The sequence below is a fragment of the Manduca sexta genome, chromosome 25, assembly GCF_014839805.1.
Source record: "Manduca sexta isolate Smith_Timp_Sample1 chromosome 25, JHU_Msex_v1.0, whole genome shotgun sequence".
Classification (NCBI taxonomy): Eukaryota; Metazoa; Arthropoda; class Insecta; order Lepidoptera; family Sphingidae; genus Manduca; species Manduca sexta.
Genome location: NC_051139.1, coordinates 3204672 through 3225221, shown reverse-complemented (window position 1 = coordinate 3225221; position 20550 = coordinate 3204672). Strand labels below are relative to the sequence as shown.

At 34.7% G+C, this 20550-nt stretch overlaps 1 protein-coding gene and 1 non-coding gene across 2 annotated transcripts in view; one reads left to right on the top strand and one right to left on the bottom strand.

Moving 5' to 3' along the window:
* LOC115440769 overlaps positions 1 to 20550 on the top strand; it is a gene marked incomplete in the record, with an annotated part of 197131 nt that overhangs the window by 11158 nt on the left and 165423 nt on the right. The window contains 1 exon segment of the mRNA XM_037442647.1: positions 9495 to 9522.
* Trnaw-cca lies at positions 1948 to 2019 on the bottom strand. The gene has a single exon. It is a non-coding gene; the product is annotated as a tRNA-Trp (tRNA).

The window sequence follows — 20550 nt, the reverse complement described above, 5'->3', positions numbered from 1 at the left end:
CCCAAAACCCAAATAGCAATCATTAATAAACAATTCGACATTTATAAGGTTTACAAAATGCCAACAACAGATTAAAAACTTAACGTAACATATATCTATGTGACACTGTTGTGTAACGGAGTAGGTGCATTTTGCAACGTCGAGTTAAAACTGCTTGCGATACTGTTTTGATATCGATTTAATAATACAGAATTGAAGTGGATAAAGTGGTTTTGAAAATCGAACTAACTTATACATTATAAAACCAAGTCCCCTTTTCTGTCTCTATGTTATCGATTTTCTCATAATCTACTGAGGTAATTTTTATAAAATTTGGTATGGAGGTAGTTAATGACCCTGGGGAGGGTATAGGCTACTTTCTATCCCGGGAAAATATATAGAGGGACTTTTATCCCTCAAAATCAAAAGCTAGTATTTTTATAAATAATACTTACTTTGATTAGTTTTATAAGTTTGATTGCCGACATATCTCCAATTTCCCTGATTTTTTTATAAGAAATAATTTCTTGCAAGGTTAATATGCTAATGTAGCTTTAGTATAGAACTATCCAAGGCACCTTTACTTATCTTTCTGGGGACAGAGTCGTGAGCTTATATTAAAAGAATACGATACCAATAATCTTAAATGCGAAGGTGCGAAATATGCATTTGCTGCAAAAGTAATGAACAATCACTTGTGCTTTCATAACAGCGGTAAACGCGTGAATTTTTTTGCTTAATGTCATATAATCGGTGGATTCACACGAAATTGCACGTCGCGTGTGGTGAACATTGACTCATGTCGCGGATTTAGTTTTGTTATGTCGGTTTCTGCAGTATATTGCGATGTCTTAGCTGGTGTAAAAGTTATTATGTTTCATAGCAAGTTGGCATGAGAAACATAGGAAAAAAACTTTAGTTTAAAAATTCAAGATAATCAAGGTCTCCAACGCCATTTCCAAAACATGAAACCTATAACTACGTATTCTGCCTAGTAATAAAACATGAGGTCGTGATTGCTGCACTATAAATATTTAATAACAATATATAAGCGCACGCCGTGACAATATCATTGTATTTAAGATATTTAGAAACAGTTCCATTACATTCATGCCCCAAATTCTGTACAACTTATGGAATACATTTGAATTATCTGATCTGGTCGGATAGCATTTTCACTGTATTAATGTTTTAAAGCCGTCGTATATTCATTGTAATAATTGATAAGACTTATTTGGTTAAATCATAAAACATACTCTACAATAAGTCCTCCTCTTTGAAAAAAGATAGCATTATTTAGATTCCTTCAATTCGACAGCAACTGCTTTCTTTGATCGCTGCAAACTGCTCTCATAATCTTGCAGTGTTTTGTTCTGTTTAATTTTTTATACCAATGTAGTATACATACCCATCAATCACTTCTTTACATTCTAACATGTCCAGTGTACAACGGATTAACAACTCAGAAAATCCATTGATATTTAAGAACATATCTTACGCTCTACTTCTTTAGTGGATACAGGGCCTTAAATTGACATATACATTAATGGATGTAGGTGTTACTAATGTATTTCATTGAGTCGGTTCGCGTGACAAATCGCCTCTTTAGGAGGAAGGCGTGTCTAACCGCGCCGCGGTGTACCCGCTGGTAAGCGCGGGTCGTCGACTTGTCAAAATTACAAAGTTCAGATCTTCAAATTCCGTTATTGTTTGTAACAATTGTGGCGAGATTAGGGTCATAAGGTTTATTTTAAGTAGCTTATGAGATCAATTACCTTTTTTTTATTATAAAAATATTGCTATCAGTTCATTCATTTTGACAACATAATATTCTGTTGCATATATAATATACATTTCAATAGGTAATTCATAACGTAGCATTTGTTAATTTAACGTAGGATTAGTGATAAAATAAGATTTAAGTAATATTCAATATAGGAAATAAAAAATACCCAAAAAATGAAGAGATGACCCCGACGTGATTTGAACACGCAACCTTCTGATCTGGAGTCAGACGCGCTACCGTTGCGCCACGGAGCCGATGCGGGAAGATTCCAAATTACTTTTCAATTTGTGCGTAAGGGGCTAAACAACCCCTAATATTTTTTTAGAGAGCGTTTAGAATTGCTATTTTTAAAGGGACCTTAAAAGAGTTTCCCAACGGCGCAGCGCTCCGTGGATATATTTTTATTGATTTTCATTGAAAGGAGCGAATTTTTTTATCGATATTATTCCTATATAAAGGGACCCCCTCCTTAACTGGAATCTACATTAAAATAAATCATCTACTTTTAACGAAAATTATGATTTGAATCACAATTTTACTGATAAAATATGTCTACGGAAGCGTAGTATTCTTCCTAGAAAATGTAGAGTATAAATGCAAGTCGTGACCACAACCGGCTATCAGTTTTATAGAAGTCGGTTTTAAATACATTAACTCGAAATGTACATAAAGTGTTACGTTCTATTTATCGCTTCACCTACTAATATAGTTTCGACAATTTGCTTTCTTGCAATTGAGAAATTTATTTCCAAGAATTTACTCACATCGTATTTATTATTTTATTAAATTCTAACATAATGTGGATCATTGTGAAGTTGAGATGTTTGTCACCTTTAAACGCAAAAACTAATATATGGATTTGGATGAAATGACATCGGCTACTTCAGTTTACTTGAAAATGAAATTTCGTCGGCTACTAAAGGGCTTGTATGTAGGCAGATACAAGCAAATCCTAGTATACATTCTTTCCAATGTTGTATAGTGGGGAAATTTACTATTATTTTGCCTGTTTGCAAACGAAAAGGGCGTAAAACATTGTACAGGTTCATTTAATTTGGTATTTAGTTTTTCAAATTTAATTCAATTCAAAAACATAATTTTTTTTTACCCATAAACAGACTTCAGACTGACAACTATAATGTAGTCAGTAACGCAGATTTTTTTGTATACGGGCACAGCAACGTAAACCCACTGCACATGATGGTAAGTGGAGTGGGGTCCAATAGAATGTCGACTGATGAAATCTTTACCCTTCGACAGTCGACACAATGATGCCGGTCTCTTGGACCCGTATATACCCAAGCTGATCCCGGTATGCGGCACACTTACATGACCCACTGTGACGGGTTTTAACACCGGTATGGTGGTAGTTATCCAGGCGGATATAAAATATATCCTACCACTAGTAAAAGATTGTTTAATTGTAAAACTCTAAACGAATAACGCTACTTTTTTATTCGTCTGAAATGGTTTTATCATTAATGAATGAGGAAATTGATTATAACATCACACAGGATTTAGGAAGTCAGAGATCAAAGTATTTAAGAGTTCCTAAACGCAGTCGACGGTCACGCAAGGCGAAACAGCTAATAAACACAACATTTGGTAGGCAGCACTGATTGTTCCGTTTCCTAAACCATTAAAATTACGTTTACGTTAACCTTAATTCATTTTATTGCTTATGTTTTAAAACATTCCGTTATGTTACTGCGGTGCCTTCAAATGTTGTAGGCTTCATCGCAACGATAATCGGCTAATTTATTAGATTCAACGGTTTAATCTAGTGGAAAATTTGAAAACTTAAAACAAATGATTTAAAGGTGAAATTTCGGTAATGGTAAGCTTTCACCAGATTTTTTTGTGTCTGAATGAGTCACACGTAGGTTTTGGATTTTAAACGTTGAATACGTGTCCTATTATCTGTTTTAGTTTGTCCTGCCAAAAATACAAACAAAAATAAAATGTAATTATACTTTGCGATCTTGTAAAGCACATTTATTAGTCATCAAACCTATATTGTGTTTATATATGTAGCATCGATATATATGTACTACGTACGAGAAAAAGCGTCAATGATATGAAGCCAATTTTTCTGGACATCCAAAGTATGTACTACGCCTGTTACTGAATGAACGGATTAACTCAATCCCTCAGTAATTTAAATAGATTTGCTAGACTATCCGTTGCGGCGCCTGACGACTGACAGAGTTCTGCCCCGACTCTGGCAGAGCGAAGTAAACTCAAATGTCATCTGTCAATCTGTTAAGTAGCTTATCTAGTTGTAAACGTTCCTATCCTTGAGGTTAAAACGCCTCCTTAGTTCATTATTTTGTCACCCGCTTTGCTATGGAGGGAAGTGGACAATTAATATTTCCACCTCCTCCATATCTGTCTATTTGATTAATTTCGTTGCGGGATAATGACATATTAGTTTTCCCTGAGACTCGCCGAGCTTCACTGCTCGGTGTCATAAAATACGTGCCACTGCTGATCCTGGCTTACAGGAGTTGTAGTGGTGGGTGTGAGGGCGGGGAAGTCTCTGTCAATTTGTTAACTACCTTCATAATTTATGTATTCGGTTAACAATTTAGATATTATCTATATGATAGTTGAGACGAAGGATTGTTTACCATCAAGAGACGCTGCTTTACATATCGGCTTCAGCGATACAGCATATCACGTTATGTTGTGCGTGAATTGATTCCCCTCTTTCAACGGAGATCAGTCATGTACGTAGGAGATATAGTGCATTAATGTCTCCAATATACAGGTACTCTCTCTGTTCCTTCACGCTCATAATCCGGTGACGTCGGCAATCCAACATGACTGAAGAAAGATCAGGCGCAGGATCAACGATTTTTCGTGCTTTCCGAGGGTATCGCACCTGAGTAATTTTGATATGAAAAAATCCAGTCACAATTATTTTCAAGTTAATACAAGAAGTACCCATCTATAACTTTTGAAAAACGGTGTACAGTCACGGTCATAAAGTATATTCGGTAACGGGAATGTGCGTGGTGAATCCGACGGTACCACGATCGCTCATGGCGTAATTTGGATCTCGTAGTGTTGTAACTTTCGATAAGTTCTTATTAGAGGTCGCGGGGGCACGCGAGTACACAAACTAATTGCGTTTGTGCGCATTGTACAGTCAACCACAAAAGCAGCTGAATAAATTGAAAATTTCCAATCGCGTTTAAAATTTTGTGTCTTTATTAATAATCGTTTTTTCTTAACTAGGATTTTATTGAAACTAATGAGTTTACTATATTTTAGATAAAGAAAAAATTATATTTCGTTGGAAGTCAATGTGAGAGCGTTTTGAAGTTTTGAATTAGTTTAGCTACTTTCTTCGCTAACTGTATGTGTACGAACTATAAACGCATCACATATCTAAACTTTACTATGAAGTAATAGTTTGGATATTAGATTTAATTATATTCTACCTGATTGTAAAACAAATATACTTACTGTTAATTACTTGGTTCTCGTGAAGACTCACTATTCTTTGTACAAAATATAAAATACCGCTGCCATATCTAAAGAGGTGAAACCAACAAAAAACAAACTGCACACATCGATGATGCAACCAAAATCAATTTAGCTATTTTTGTAGATTACAAAGATGCGTACAATGACGCAACAAAGCATCAATTAGAAACAACATATTTACAAAAGCAACAATAACGCAATTAACCAGAACGCCACGCTGGGAACTTCACATGGTTTAGGGGAAATGTTCTTTCACTTTTTGTCGCCATCGTTCTAAATGTATTGACGGGTGCGTGCTAAACAGACACCGTTATGTAAGCTACGGTTGTTACCCCGGGCTGAGCGTTGGCTCCAATGTGTGGTACAATGTTGGCTGATATTCGCCTCTCAAGATATAAGGGCCGGATTGATAGTTGTAATTATGTTTCGCTCTAAAGTTGAGATCAGCTGAGACGCTATCAAATTAAGGTCACCATTTTAAGATCTAGCTATTTAATTATCTCATGTTGACATCAGTTTAAATGTTGATTATGCTATTTTACAAACTTACACGTGTTTTTTTCATCATCCAATGAACACAAGCTGTAATTATCTTAAGTTATAATATGGGACGGATTTGAGTGCTGAGATTTGTTAATTTAAACAGCGCCGAGTTGGCTAAGAATGAGCTCTTAAATTACAGCCTAATTTAATAAATAGTTCAATACATTAAATGTCTACTTGAAATCCTGCTTGAAGGTGGAATTGCTTTATTAAAACGACCCTTAGTTTACAATGATTGCAATGGTATATACGACTTTTATCAGACAAATGTTTGGTCAAACTTTTTGCTCGTTATACTATTTTACAAAATTCCATGTGTTCTTTCGTCCTTCAATGAACACATGTGTAATTGTGTCATGGATCTCTTGAGTCAGAAATGCCCTTTGAAACTTTAGCAAGAATTTCGTGGACGCTTGCTGTTTCACAAATTGTTACACACGGTAATTAGGGCTGGTCTATGACTTTCGATCGTAAATCCGACAAAGCCCATGTGTGCCTCACGCGATGGCTGTTTCTTATTTTACCGGTCGATATAAATTCCGTATGATTTCGTATCGCGTGCTTGCGCTTACGAAATTATTGTGGTGCAAGCCACTCACTGATAAGTTTTGGAAAGCATATCTATGGTTTCAGCAATAGCCATGTATATTTTGTAATCGAATAAATTTGTGTAAATTAAAATTAGTATTGTAATGGATTTTGTATTAATTGGATTTTAAAAAGACATTTTAATTGGTCTAGTTTCCTTTGAATGTTTTTTGCATTATATGATACGGGTTTAGAAACGCATTAGATTAAGTTAATACTGCTTTGTTGTCGTTTTTTTACTATATTTTGACTCATAATGGGTCGCTTATCAAAGTTTAGCCTATAGAAATACAACAATATCTAATAAATGAAACTTCTATTTCCAAGCAAATTTTATCTAAAATTCGCTTTAATTAATTTAAAAACGAATATCATTACGGCCGTCCCACCAGAAATTAAACCACAATCTAATCACACTTGTAATCGACAATGAGACATGCTCCATTTTTATTATTTCCACATCTCGTGGCTTGCGGCACACCACACTCTCCCACGGGTGTCCAGCGTTTCACCTTGGTCCATACAATTTTGTATCACAATCGGCTAAATTAGACAATTGTTTTCACAACTATTTGTTTATGATAATGATAGGCAAAGGACGCTGTATGTTTATGGGAAGTTTCATTGAGATTATGCAATTGTTTTTTGAATAAATTCTTTAGTAATGATGTGTTCTTTGTTTTTATTGTCAGTGTCAGATTTTTTAGTACAATCTAAGTTGTTTCCGGATAACTAATATAATTCAACGCCACATCGTTAAAGAAATGTTTTTAAATATTTTTAAATACGTGCTGTAGGTATAGTAATACACTACTCTTAATATATTGAGTGTCACATTAATGGTGAGATTCAATTAATTGTGAGAGAAATGTCTGTAAAATCCAATGACATTAAACTATTATAACCTTAGAACTCTTTGGTAAAATCAAAACACAATTATTATAGTAAGCTATATTTCCCACTGTTTAGTAAATTTTATGATACAATTCCTTCGGCAACAATACCATGATCGAAGTTACAATTCACAATACAGATACCACCTTATAAGCATTATCGAATATAAGATACAATTGATAAATATACATACCACCTTATAACTTCAATCAATACCACCTCAGTTTTAATGTTAACACCAACATAACAAAATCCTAAACTAAGAGAAAGTTAACTTTTATTTTTCTCAATTAAGGAGTTAGTTATTTTCCAGTTAATTCAGTGGTTAAGTTTAACTGTCGACTATAAACTAACGTGGACGTTTCACGCATTTCTACATCCTCTAGTAGTTACGTGCTCGTAAACGTCTCAGTATTTCTGTTCTCCGAGATTAGTATGTGGTATAAATGTTTATTGACTTTTAAGATTAAGTTCATAAGCATTTTTTTAATGCATTCATAACATTCGCGCGGTTTTACTTTCTTTGTTCGAAAGTATCGAGTTTGATAATAATAGATGGAATTGACCAAGCCATTGTGTTTGGGATAAAATAGAGGAAGGATTGAGAGTTTAAACTGTCATTTTAGAGTATTTTTACTGTGTTTTTTTTATTGTTTTGGATGACGAGACGAGCTTGCCGTTTGACTGATGGTAAGTGATGTGTGTGTGTGTGTCTTATGTGTAAGTCGATCGACAATAACCGGTAATAACAATTGCTATATTTGATTTGGTGAGGTTTGTTCTGTGGTGGAACAGAAACAGAATGAACAAAGCAATATGCCATAATTGCTTTTGTTGGCATATTTTTTGTGTCTGTAGACGAAAAAGATTTAAAATATTGAGTTGGAATCCTTGAACAATATTGTCTTAAGTGTTACTATTACAGAAAGCCGGGTAAAAAAGATATTCGAGTTTGAGGTTTAGATGTAAAATATGTCTTATCAATTAAATAAGAATCAATTAGTTATCTATGTATTCTCAAAATCTTATAAGATAATTATAATCTAATTATTATTGCCTGTTAATGCCAAATGCTTGTATTTAATATAAAAATGGCAAAACTCAATGGTCATGATATGACGTCTTCATAGTTCAATCTAAAAGTCTCAGCTAAAATTAGAATAAACATAAAAAATAATGTTGTTTAATTCGGGCTTGGATTCGGAACATATAAAGTTTTCAATAAATTATTTATTAATGTTTCTAATTTTGCAATTTATAGACGCTTAAGAATTCAATGAACAATTAAATATAGCTCCTATTTGAAATGTAGCTTTTTAAACTTTAGAGCAACATACGGAATTTCGTTTAGGTATTTATTTAGGTTAGCCGAAACTTCCGACATATAATTTAGTTTCATGCATAAAATGTAAATTAAGAAATAAAAAATGCAATTAAAGTCACAGGTAAAGGCAATTTACAATTAAACACGAAAGCATAGCGGCTTGCACAAAGGGCCGAGTCGGTTCGCGTGCATCTCGTTTCATGTGTTTTAATAAATACGTGAACGGATTCAGTTAAGTTGATGGGGATGTTGTCCCCCTTGTTTAAATAATATATATGTATTTTAATTTTAAACTTACGTACCTACAACGATAACTCTAATAGAAGAAACTTACTTACTTACTTATTCCGTTGGCTCAGCGAGCCAAAGTGGGTCTTGGTCTTCGAAACGAGAGTACTCCAACTGTCTGTCCTGTGCCAGTTATTAGCTTGAATTTGGTGAAGGTCACCTTAGAAGAAGAAAAAATGGAATAAAAATATTTAGCAATTGATAGTAACATGTTACCGTTACGGACAAAATCCTCTTCTTACTCTTAAAAGAAGCAAAATTTTAACTCACATGTAACTATTTTTTTTTTTTAAATTCATTTAAAAACAGAACTCAACAAACCGAACTAACTTTGACCGGACTTTAAACCTTTTGACCCCCTAGACAAATGCTGAATATAGCCCCATATAAAAACGCATTTATACGAATGATGTAGCACGCATTAATGAGGTTAGGAATGCAGTCCCATTTCCGACAGAGCGCGCCACTTATTACTAAAAGTGTTATTTTAATGCATTTTTTCCATGTCAAGAGAAATATTATCAGCGCATCACGTAGCTTTATGGCACGCAGTATCGTCTAAATCTGGACAGGTTTTTATGTCTGTTTGTTTGTTTTCAGGTACACTTGACTGGGTACAGATAGCAGTGTAAGTAATGTTTTTACGAAAATGTATGGTATTTTAAACGTAGTAATGTTTTCCGTTTTATTATGTATTTTGGCCAGAAAGTTTTAACGCGTGGAAATCAATATATTGGAGGATATTACAGGTGAATGAAAGAAAAACAGCTTATACTTGAATTTACTATAGTGCCCCACAATCTGTGTGTGTTTTGCAGTAATGAATATTTTGATAAAGCATTTGTATTATTCTGGGGTGACATTTTTTCTCCATTAATAGTACAGTTTGGCGAAATACGTCTTCGTTCGCTGTATAAAAAGCAGAGTTATAATCTTGTTGATTTTTATTTGAACAGAACTGCACTTATTGTCCGATCCAGTTTAATCAATTTGTTGTGGATTGGTATTAAAAACGTTTTTTTTTTCAATAATACAATTTAGAGAGCATTGATTGATTTTTATGAAATAATTTTATTAATTTGAACACGGACAAATTATTTGATGTATAAATGGGAAATTTATTTTTAAGCCCCCTGCCTGCTACTAGAGTATTGGATTCTATTTTTCATAGAAAATATTTAAGAATAATAAATGGGTAGTCATTTTTTTAATATCGACAGAGAATTATATTTTCTAAAATATATTTTGAAAATTTCAATCAACCTGCAAAAAGGTGGCACAGTTGAGGCAGTTGTTTCTTAAACATCCGTTATATCAAAATACAGGGTCGTACTTGGACCATTAGAAGATATTTTCGTATTTTAGCGTTTGTGCTTACAGTGCAAAGATGCTGCGTGTTATTTATTTATTTTAGGAAGATTTACAGACAAATTACATCAGTAGAGGTTTAACACAGTATATGGTCCTATGCTAATTACAAATCTTCGCCAGTAAAATTGGTTACATTAAAATGTGATCATACATACTGAACAATATTATTTTGTAACTTGACGAATCCGAGGTAGGTACGCTAGTAAAAATCATATTGTGTACAAGAAATAATAACCTTTTGGGAACTAATTGAAAGTAAGTAGGTTGAAGTGGTAATGGGTTGGTCACATATGTCTCAGAACTGATAACCGCTGGAGTAAGCGTGTTCTGGAGTGGAGACCACATCTTGGCAATCGTAGCGTGGAACGCCCCCTGGCTAGATGGCGGGACGACTTGCACAGACTTGCGAAGGCCGGCAACGACTGGATGCATAAAGCTGCGGACCGGGCCCTGTGGCGTACCCTGATAGAGGCCTATGTCCAGCAGTGGACTGCAACAGGCTGGTGATGATGATGATGGTGGATGATGATGAACTAATTGTAGTGATATGAACTTCATGCACACGTTCAGCAAGCTGGTGGTGATGCAGTACATTAGTATAACTAATGTACTCTCGGAAAGGGTGATGCTCAAGTAGTACCGCGAGCCCAACTCCCCCAAGAGGAACTTCCATATGCTATTAGGACATAGACGTCACAGAAACTTGCAGTGCGGGATTTATATTTTTTTATGAGTGTAGGCCATTTTATTTCCCCCGCCCCATGTAGGTAGGTTTATGTATGTAGGTTTCTAAAATACTTACTAATTTTCTATTTGTTTGTATTATGGAAGGCACTAAAGTTAAATAAACGAATGATTAATTAAATCGAGTGAGCGCCCTCTGAAATCTGCCGCCCCTAAGAGGCTGCCGCCAGAGACCGCGGCCTATACGGCCTATTTACAAATCCAGGACTGGAACCTTGCTAGTTATATTAAATGATTTATAAACCTTGATATTCATCGACACAGAATCATGTCAGTAGTTATCGAGATCGAGGCGCTTGGCGTCGTTTTTGTACTCGCGGTATTGCTTGCGCTTGTATCTCGTGACATACTGCCTCCGATGGTCACCGCTAATGCGCGGGAAAATTAATATGTATGTGTTTAGAATGTGTTATGTTTAATTTTAATGTAGGTTCAAGCTAATGGCAATAAACTATAGAGAGATTAATAGTAAAATATCCCTCCTATCGCCATGTCGGTCACAAATTAAATACTGCAGGGTGTTACTGAGTATCAAATCCTAATATTAAACCCGAGACCTTAGCACTTATATCGTAATACAATTACGCCACCGAGCGCCGAGTTTTACTTAATTATTTAAGCAAAATATAATATTGGCCTATTTCTTGGCTTTAAAAATAATAAATAATTAGCTATTTAGTATTTTATCACTGTTTTTCATAAATAAATTTAAGAGTCAAAATAACACAAAATCGGAAATACCATTTGTAAAATACGAAAACATGCTAAGCATAATCCCAGTTGTTTTATTTATTGTTTTTTAATGGAATCATAGAAGCAATAATGACTAATGAATAACATAAAATAAGGCAAATTAAGTAGTACATGGCTCAATTAAGATTCCACAATTAATTAGCTCTTTAAACTGACTGCGATGTTCAGACCATGAGAGTGGTAAGTGGTGAATTTGACGGCGGATCTGCGCAGATCGCTGCACGTACGCATTCCGATCTCGATTCTGTTCCCACGGAAGTTTCCTGCGGGATGAGTTCTGATGACATAAGTTTATTTTAATGCTGATCTTATACGAGGGTATGCTGTCATAAATCTTCAGAGGTAAAGTAGTTGTACACTGTGTACCTACTCTGTACATGCTTTGGAAACAAATTCAAAATTTTTATTCATGATATCGGGTAAATAGGTACATTGGTCTTAAGTAATAACGATAGGGTTCGCCGACATCTGCTTTCGTAGCATATAATGTTTGGAAAATAGATGCTTAGATCTAGATTAGAATTTAAGTAATAAGTTTAAAGCAAACTGTAAGTCATCGATATATATGTACTACGTACTAGATTTAGTGTTCAACTGAATTGAACTGTTATCCATTCAAACTGATTTTAGTATGGTGTTAATATTGATGCTTGTGGCTGTGTACGGAGTGCGCTCATAATATAAAAAACGCTAGTCTAAGTGCAAACTTGGATGTGAATAAAAAATATTAGTGAATATTAAATTATTTGTTATTTAAGTGGATAAATAGATTATGACAATGACATTTTGGTAGCTATTTTAGTTCAGATTTTGAACAAATAGTTTATATGGACGTTCGTGTCTATAGAATATATGTCAATGCTGTAAGTGAGTGAGATTTTGGGAAGGTTGTCATAAAAAAAAATTGCGCTCATGCTTTTGTACTCAATCTACGAAATATTACCAAATTATACTAACTTTTGGAGCACAAATTTGGTCCTGATGTCCAGTCTATTTTTACCGTGTAATTAATTTATACTGTTTAATATCTTTGTCAATCAAACCGGTCCATGATAAATTATTTTATGATCCAATTTCTAACCCAGTTATAATTGTCAGAAGTTGAAAACGATATTTGTGAGCAGTGGGACATTCACAAATAAAAACTACGAAAGACACGTTTTAACAAATATTAAAAATTAATTTCAAAACTCAAATTTATTTTCGAACGTTATTCGTTCCAAAATTAAAAATAAACGTTCCAAATTCAAAATGTTTAGTGTTGTCAGCAAAAACGTTGTCTACAAAATACAATACAAGAATCCGTAACATCATAATGGTAGGATGTGGGGCTCCGGAGGCTGCGTCACGCTCCATTTCCCAGCTCGCTCGCTGTTGCACAAGCCACAATGGGCCACGTTAACGAGCCGCGCATCTATTCATGAGCCTACTTATATCTATAATGAGTCTTGAAAGGTGTCATTGGTATTTTAGTTTAAATAACAGGTACAGGACAGGTAACGGTACCAGGTATGTATGTATGTTTTAATTCGACCACATGTCAGTTATCGAATCCCCCTTGTTCCGAAACTAATACCTAGGTAGTAAGATTTATAGTGGGGAACTATACTATAATATAATGCAATATCTAAGCAGAAATTATGGACAGTTACTTATTTGCTGCAAATTATACGAAACTATGAACATAGTTTTGCTCTTACTCATGATGCCGGAAGAATTCGTTCTAGCTCGTAGTCACAAATTCCGCAATCTTTGTTCGCAATTAATAATACTTTCTTTAGAAACGCGTTATCCCACGCGCGACATTCGCGTTTACGTAAAAACCTACCATTCATCAATTATGGGATGTATTTACATACGGCAAACAAAACGGGTTCAATAAACTCACTATTAGTTCAGAATTTAAATGGCTTGTGCAGCATAATGCATTGTTTTTGTTAAATTCAACGGTTGCTTTAGATTGTCTTTGGTATAGCGTTCGACTTACTCAATATAAATATCCATAAATATATTATTAATATAAATTTAAAATTATTAATTTATTACGAAAATATATTTAGAAAGTGTTTTGACCTCAAACAATATATGTTAAGGTTCAAGATGAATCATATTATTCAAATGTTTAACATAAAATTTTCGAACTTTTTCTGCACCATTGCCATTTTAAGACATCATATAGGAATCACCTACAAAAAATATACTTATATGAAAAGAGTATTGTTGAAGCCTGAATAAAAGGTCGCCAGAAAAAGAGCGCTATAATGTATTCGTAATGTGCTATCTAAGGCTAGCGTTAGCTCTTCAAACGCCCCTCTTCTGGCGACCTTTTATTTAAGTCTCAACAATACTTATTTTTGTTGACATAATGTCAATTTGTTGGCGTTACTGAATTATCTTCGTCAAACTTTTAATTGGCCATTTCTATAATACAATGAGGGGCGCAGTCTAGTGTTTCTATAGTATTATTTAAAATTGTCGGTCACCTCTTCAGTTTTCATAGTTGTGGGGGCTTAACAGGCAAGCTACTCGCCTATCATCTCACAAATGAACTGCACTGTCCTGGTGCAATGAACTTACCATAAAAACTGTAACGTAGCGCAACTTGCTCAACTGTCCGACCTGCCCCACGTAAACTCGTCCAAGGTCCCCGGGAAAGTGTACGGCCGGTACATTTCACTTTCAATCAAGAAGGGTCGTTAATCAAACGACTTGTACCAGTGAAAACGATTGTAATTAATGTGCTTATCGCGCCACACCTGTTATGGGAATGTGGATTTTGCTCTTAGAAGAAAGTTCATACATTCTCAAATTCCAAACAATAACTTGCGTTATAGTAGATGTTTATTTTAATTTTGGCAGATGATTCTTTTTATTTTATTTAGTGACTTAGTTTTGCCAGTCATCTTACTAGACTATCCCATTTATAATGGACATAAAACTTCTTCAACAATATTTGTTTCTTTTTTATACTGTACGGCAAAATGTCTCCACTGCACCTGATCGTAAGTGAAGTGAGGTCCAATAGAATGTCCACTGACGAGAGATGATAACTCCTTAACAGACAGACAGAATAGACAATATCCGACTTATAATACTTAGGAATTAAAACTGTTTTAATCTACCTACGTGAACAAAGTTTTCTCGTATCAATATCAGACACAAAGCAATATAATCTCATCATAGGCGACAAATTACCGTTTTGTGCGAACAGAACAAACTCAATACGTTAAAGACGTTAGTGGAATGAATGATTTCTACCATCACTCGATGGCAGAGAAACTGACGCTTTCCACACTAATGTTGAGAAATTTATTTGTGGAATTACAGCGCAATACGTATTCTATATGGATTTAATCGTTAACAAATTATACGTTTATTGGTGATAGAGATTTAGAGTTAGTTAGGAGACGTGTTGCAATTAATCGGATTAATTGCAAATGATATTGCAGTGACCATCAAATTAAATGAGTATGGATCAATAGTTATAGATAGGTGTACATTTATAGAGTTCCTTATCCCAAAAGGAATTCGTATTCGATCACTATATTGTCAGTCTGACAAGAACCTTTTTATCACTAACATGTAGTGGTATTAAGTTTAAATTTATATCACATGCTCAGATCTACAGTCTCTTTCATCTATGAAAAAATTCACTTGTAAGTAAATGCGATTCCACAAGGGAATACTACGGTACTTTCGTGTACCTCGTTATCGTGATATTTGGCATGTCATTTGAAACCCCCGGGAAAAACGTATTAAGGTGATAGCTCAAGGTCCATTTTCATACATTTTGTTTCACCTTTAATCTGGGTAACTAAACAAGTATTGACAAGTAAAGAATTTAAATTCACGTCTAGTTAGTGATTAGTTCTCGCAGTTGAAAGAAAAACGTAAAAATAATTAACATGCATGGATATTTCGGCCCTTAAAATTTCGTCGTATTAAATTTTAAAGGCCGAAATATCCATGCATAATATTTTACGTTTTAACTGCGAAACTCACTAACTGAATTTAAATTCTTTACTTGTCAATACTTGTTTAGTTACTCAGATTAAAGGTGAAACAAAATGTATGAAAATGGACCTTAAGCTATCACCTTAAAGTAACAAAATGTGCGAATTTACTATTATATAATTATTATTTACATAGTATGAACTTATCTTAACCTTATCTACAAGTTTGTACGGAACCCTCGGTGTGCGAGTCCAACTCGCATTTGTCCAGTTTTTATACAATATTTTCCCTATCATATTATTTATAATATGTATAATTAAGAAGTCACGTTCATGAAGTGGATATTTTCCGTCTTCCTCAGGTGATTCAGTGGTCAAATCATATGAAAACAACAAGAAAATTTTCCCAAAATATTATTTCGCTGCGTGACAGTTCGTAATTTTATGTAGATTTTTTTTTAAATTACCTTCATAATGCAGATAATATTTTCGTGTTTATGAATTTTTTTGCGTACATTTTCGGTGTAGTGTCCCTGCCTCGAGAAAGTTGTCTAAAATGCGTTCCTTGTCTGATAAGTGATAACAACAAGACCATAAAACCACTTCTATAACAACTACTTTCAAACGCGTCTTGAAGAAATTGAACTTGATAAAGCAAAGTTCGTTGATCTAAGTGCACTTCGATTTTTAGTTAAAGCTGTCCAAACCTCAGTTTTAATAGTCTAAAAGCAGTAGTAAGAATTTTATTTTTAATTACTTATTTAAATTTGTCTTTTATTAAATCTGACAAATTAGAATTGATAAAGGATTACTGTATTATTAGATTAACAGTTGGATACCGTTATTACCTCATTTAAACAAAACACGAGTTTAATAATTATTGCATATATAATATATATTTATAGGTATCTATATGATTATTACTATAATCTGATGTACTTATAACTTATAAAAATGTAATTTGTCGAGTTGTAATGATGTACTCTATATTTTGAAAGTAACCTTTCTTTATTTTTTTTTATTTATAAAAAACGAGTCATTGTCTAATGGCGAAGGTCAAGATCCAAGACACCAGTGGTTAGGGATTCAAAGTGAGAAATCTCCTCACAATGCGTGTCATGTCCAGCAATACTGCCTGCTGCATTTGGCTTCTGACCCAACGAGAGCTGCTGAAGACGTTGGTCGAGGCTCTTTGGTATGATGATATCAACTCATGCGCAGAAACGATGATCGAGACTATAATTGTAAAGTCCACATCCCACATGTCAATAACCTCGTATGCCAAGTCTAAATATTAAGTAATTTAAACAATGTACTTACTGTTACCTTGTTTTAAACTTCGCTTCTGTTTTATACAAATATTTATCAGTATTGTTTCTTGACACCGTCGGCAAAACAAAGGATCGTGCTTGTTAACACTTGTAAGAAGCTTCCTGTTTAGTGTTGATGTATTAAAGACTTCCGTGGAGGTCCGAATGAGTTGAGATAAGACGTTACTGGTTTAATTATTTATTTATTTAAAACTATATAAGAAAAGTATCCGCCCTTAACTAATATTGAAAGATAAAAGGATATGATATTTACAAAATTGTACAGATTGGTTCAAACGGTGTATTTAATTATAATCTTTGCATTTAAGTTAAAAGTAACAGCAATAACTGTTAAAGAGAAAAAGAGAGCAAAAATGGCATTGACAATAGCCACCCGGAGTATTTACGGTAAAATCCAGTTACTGGCAATTAGAATTAAAAAATAACCCAATGAATACTTTAAATAACATACTTCAGACACCGACCTACCGCATTCAAAAGCTGAGTTTTTTCATCAAGATCATACGCGTCATCATCATACTTAACGCGTTCTTTATTGATCTCAAATACTCATACAGGGTATTTGAGATCAATAAAGAACGCGTTAAGACTCAAATTGCTTTACGATAGTATGTGTCGTGTAATAAATATTTCGCAATAGGATTAGGGACATTATAATTTAAGGTAAAATATATTCTATTTAAATAAAATTAATAATCTTAGTTTGTCTAAAATCTAAAATAACCAATAATTTGTCTACCTACAAAAGTGTAGCAGCTATGGAAACAACTATATCCTATATAATATTAATAATTCTGAACTTTACTCAGGCAAAATCGTATTTGAGAGTTAATATTCATTCCTTCCATTACTTTTCTATCATTTTTTTTTATTTCTACGACTATTGTATATCAGTATTTTATATTTACTTTCTGTATGTGCTGTTTTTGCATCATTCCGATTTTACATAGGTTGTCAAACTCGTGTAAACGTTAAACGTGAGGAGAAAACTCGAACTCATGTTTTATTTATGTTGCGATGGGTTCGTGGTACCGAAACGAGTAATGGTTGAAAGTGGAAACTCATTGATCGGGTATCACTAATCAAATTAGCTGATCTATATTAATTTGTTTTATGGCTGGCCAGAGGTATACTTGATGAATGAGACCTAGGGATATTCCCATTTAAGGAACAGATTATGTGTAATTAGTCAATTTTTTATCGGGTTATTTGGAGTTCAATGCTAATAGGAATCTTTGTATGAGCTTTTTGATTTAGAAATTGTTTTGGACTGGAGTTGCTGTTTAATATGGCGATAGGCTCCCTCCAAATCATAATATATTGGATAATACAACACTAGCCACGTAGGGATTGTAATAGTTATTGCTCATCAAAGAGTATTATTGCCATAATTATACTGGCTAAGTGTAGCCAGCTAGTGGCCCTTCAAACAAGATCACAACAGCGCCTCTATACTATTGCTTGCCTGCAGAAATATACAAAGCGGTGATAACTCAAGCTCTCACATTCCAAAGACCTACCACGTCGTAGATGAATTTATATGGCCAGCTATCATTTTCCAATATATTCCAAAGATACTGTACTCGATACTCCAAGCAACTCTATTAACCGGCTGTTGATAACGGCTAAATGTGAAGGTTTGTTCAACATTTCACGAGCACTCGCCGCGCCCACATACCTTCGGCGAGCGGGCCCAAACATTGGCTCCAAGCTGTTTGCTTTGGATTGTTATCGATCAAATATTGGTTTGTGTCCTATGGGGATAGTACTAGGAACTTGTGAGTAAATGATACTCGCATAGATTTGTGTCATTGAAGTGATTGATCTTTGAGAGTTCTTTTTTTGAGTCGCTCTGTAACTACATTGAATACGAGGAGTTGCATCTCTCGGCACCCAACGATACCTACGGTTATGTCTGGACGTTTTTGAACCAATATTGGATTACGTTGCTTGCTTTAGATTTTTATCGATCAAACATCGATGTGTGCTTAGGATGTGTGTGTTACTCGGAACTTGGGTAAATGCGTCGTTTGCATGGATTTATGTGACCAAAAATTTCGTCAGTCGACACTCTGTCTAGATCCTGCTTACTAACAGGTGCAGATGGATCACTTTACTGTGGCCCGTATAGAAAATTGTGATTGATTGCAGGGCCAACCTTCGCTATGCGGGCACTCTTTTGGATCTTTTTTAGTTTCCACTGTATTTTTGTAAGCAAAAGCATGTCGATGGATGTTTTAGTCAAAGCCTGTGGTGAGATGTAGCATGAGAGAACTTTTTAGTGGAAATTCTGTTCACAGTAAATTAAAATATTGCTAGGTTTTCATTTGATCCTCATGGACCATTGGTTTTAGCATCATCACCAGTATAATGACATTTGATTTTCCCCTCGGAATGTTGGGATACCATTACTCACATGTGCATCGTGTGACGTCACGCGCGTCCGAGTCAGCGAGAAAGTCGTCGCGCCGCCTCGCCCATTACGTGAAAGTGATGGTTTGAGATTTATGACTAACTCGATATTATGTTTTGCGTTTACAACTTATTATTTAATAGGCGGTTATTATTGTTAAGAGACGATCTTGGGTTCAGTGTGAGATAAACTTAAAATAAATAAAAAATATTTATTTATTCAATATAAAAGTAGCTGTAACTTTTTTTTTAAATAAAATAAAAAAAACATAAAAATCTGAGTTAACCCCAAACTAGGATTCAAGTATTGTCGGCGTCATGTCACACCACAAGAGACTCTATTGAGCGCTTGACCGAGGTATTAAGTTTCACTGCGGGTCCCCGAAGTTCTTAGTCGTTACCCCATTACTGAGGATCGTGACTCCTTCTGCGTTTCGAAATCTGTTTCCAGTTGGTACGTTCCGTCACCTAATGAAGGGCGGTGCTGATGGGGATCTTCAGGAGTTCGGGGGTCTAGTCCGACCATCTCTTCGGGTTTCAACCTCTGGGTCCTTTGCCTCTTATGCCTATACTTCACCATAAAATCCAACCAAGGAAACGGACGCAGAACCTTATTACTTCGACTTTAAACTGTCACTATCACGGACAGATTATACTCAACATCTAACGTGACGTTAAAATAAATAAAGACGTAGTTTGGTGGTAGAGGCAGCACTTGGTGCGAAAATGTAATAAAACCTTTAAAAAATTATAACTTAGTTTTATATTTAGTCGCATGCACCAGTAGACAGAGGGAGGAGAGGTCGTTGGGTTATTGTTTGTTTTGTTAAAGTCATCCTTTGTTCGCTCTTGCTCGACGCCTTGGAGCAGCAATTAACCTACGCCACTGTATCAACATCGAATTTGTATCACACGTAACTTTTAATCCATTATCATCATCATCATCAGCCATCATCTTTGTCCATTGCTGGACAAAGGCCTCATCCAATATGCGCCATCTCACCCTGTGTTCGTCCTGTTCTTACCAGCGACCTTTCTCAGGTCGTCACTCCACCGAGTTGGAGGGCTTACTACACTACGTACTGACTTTTA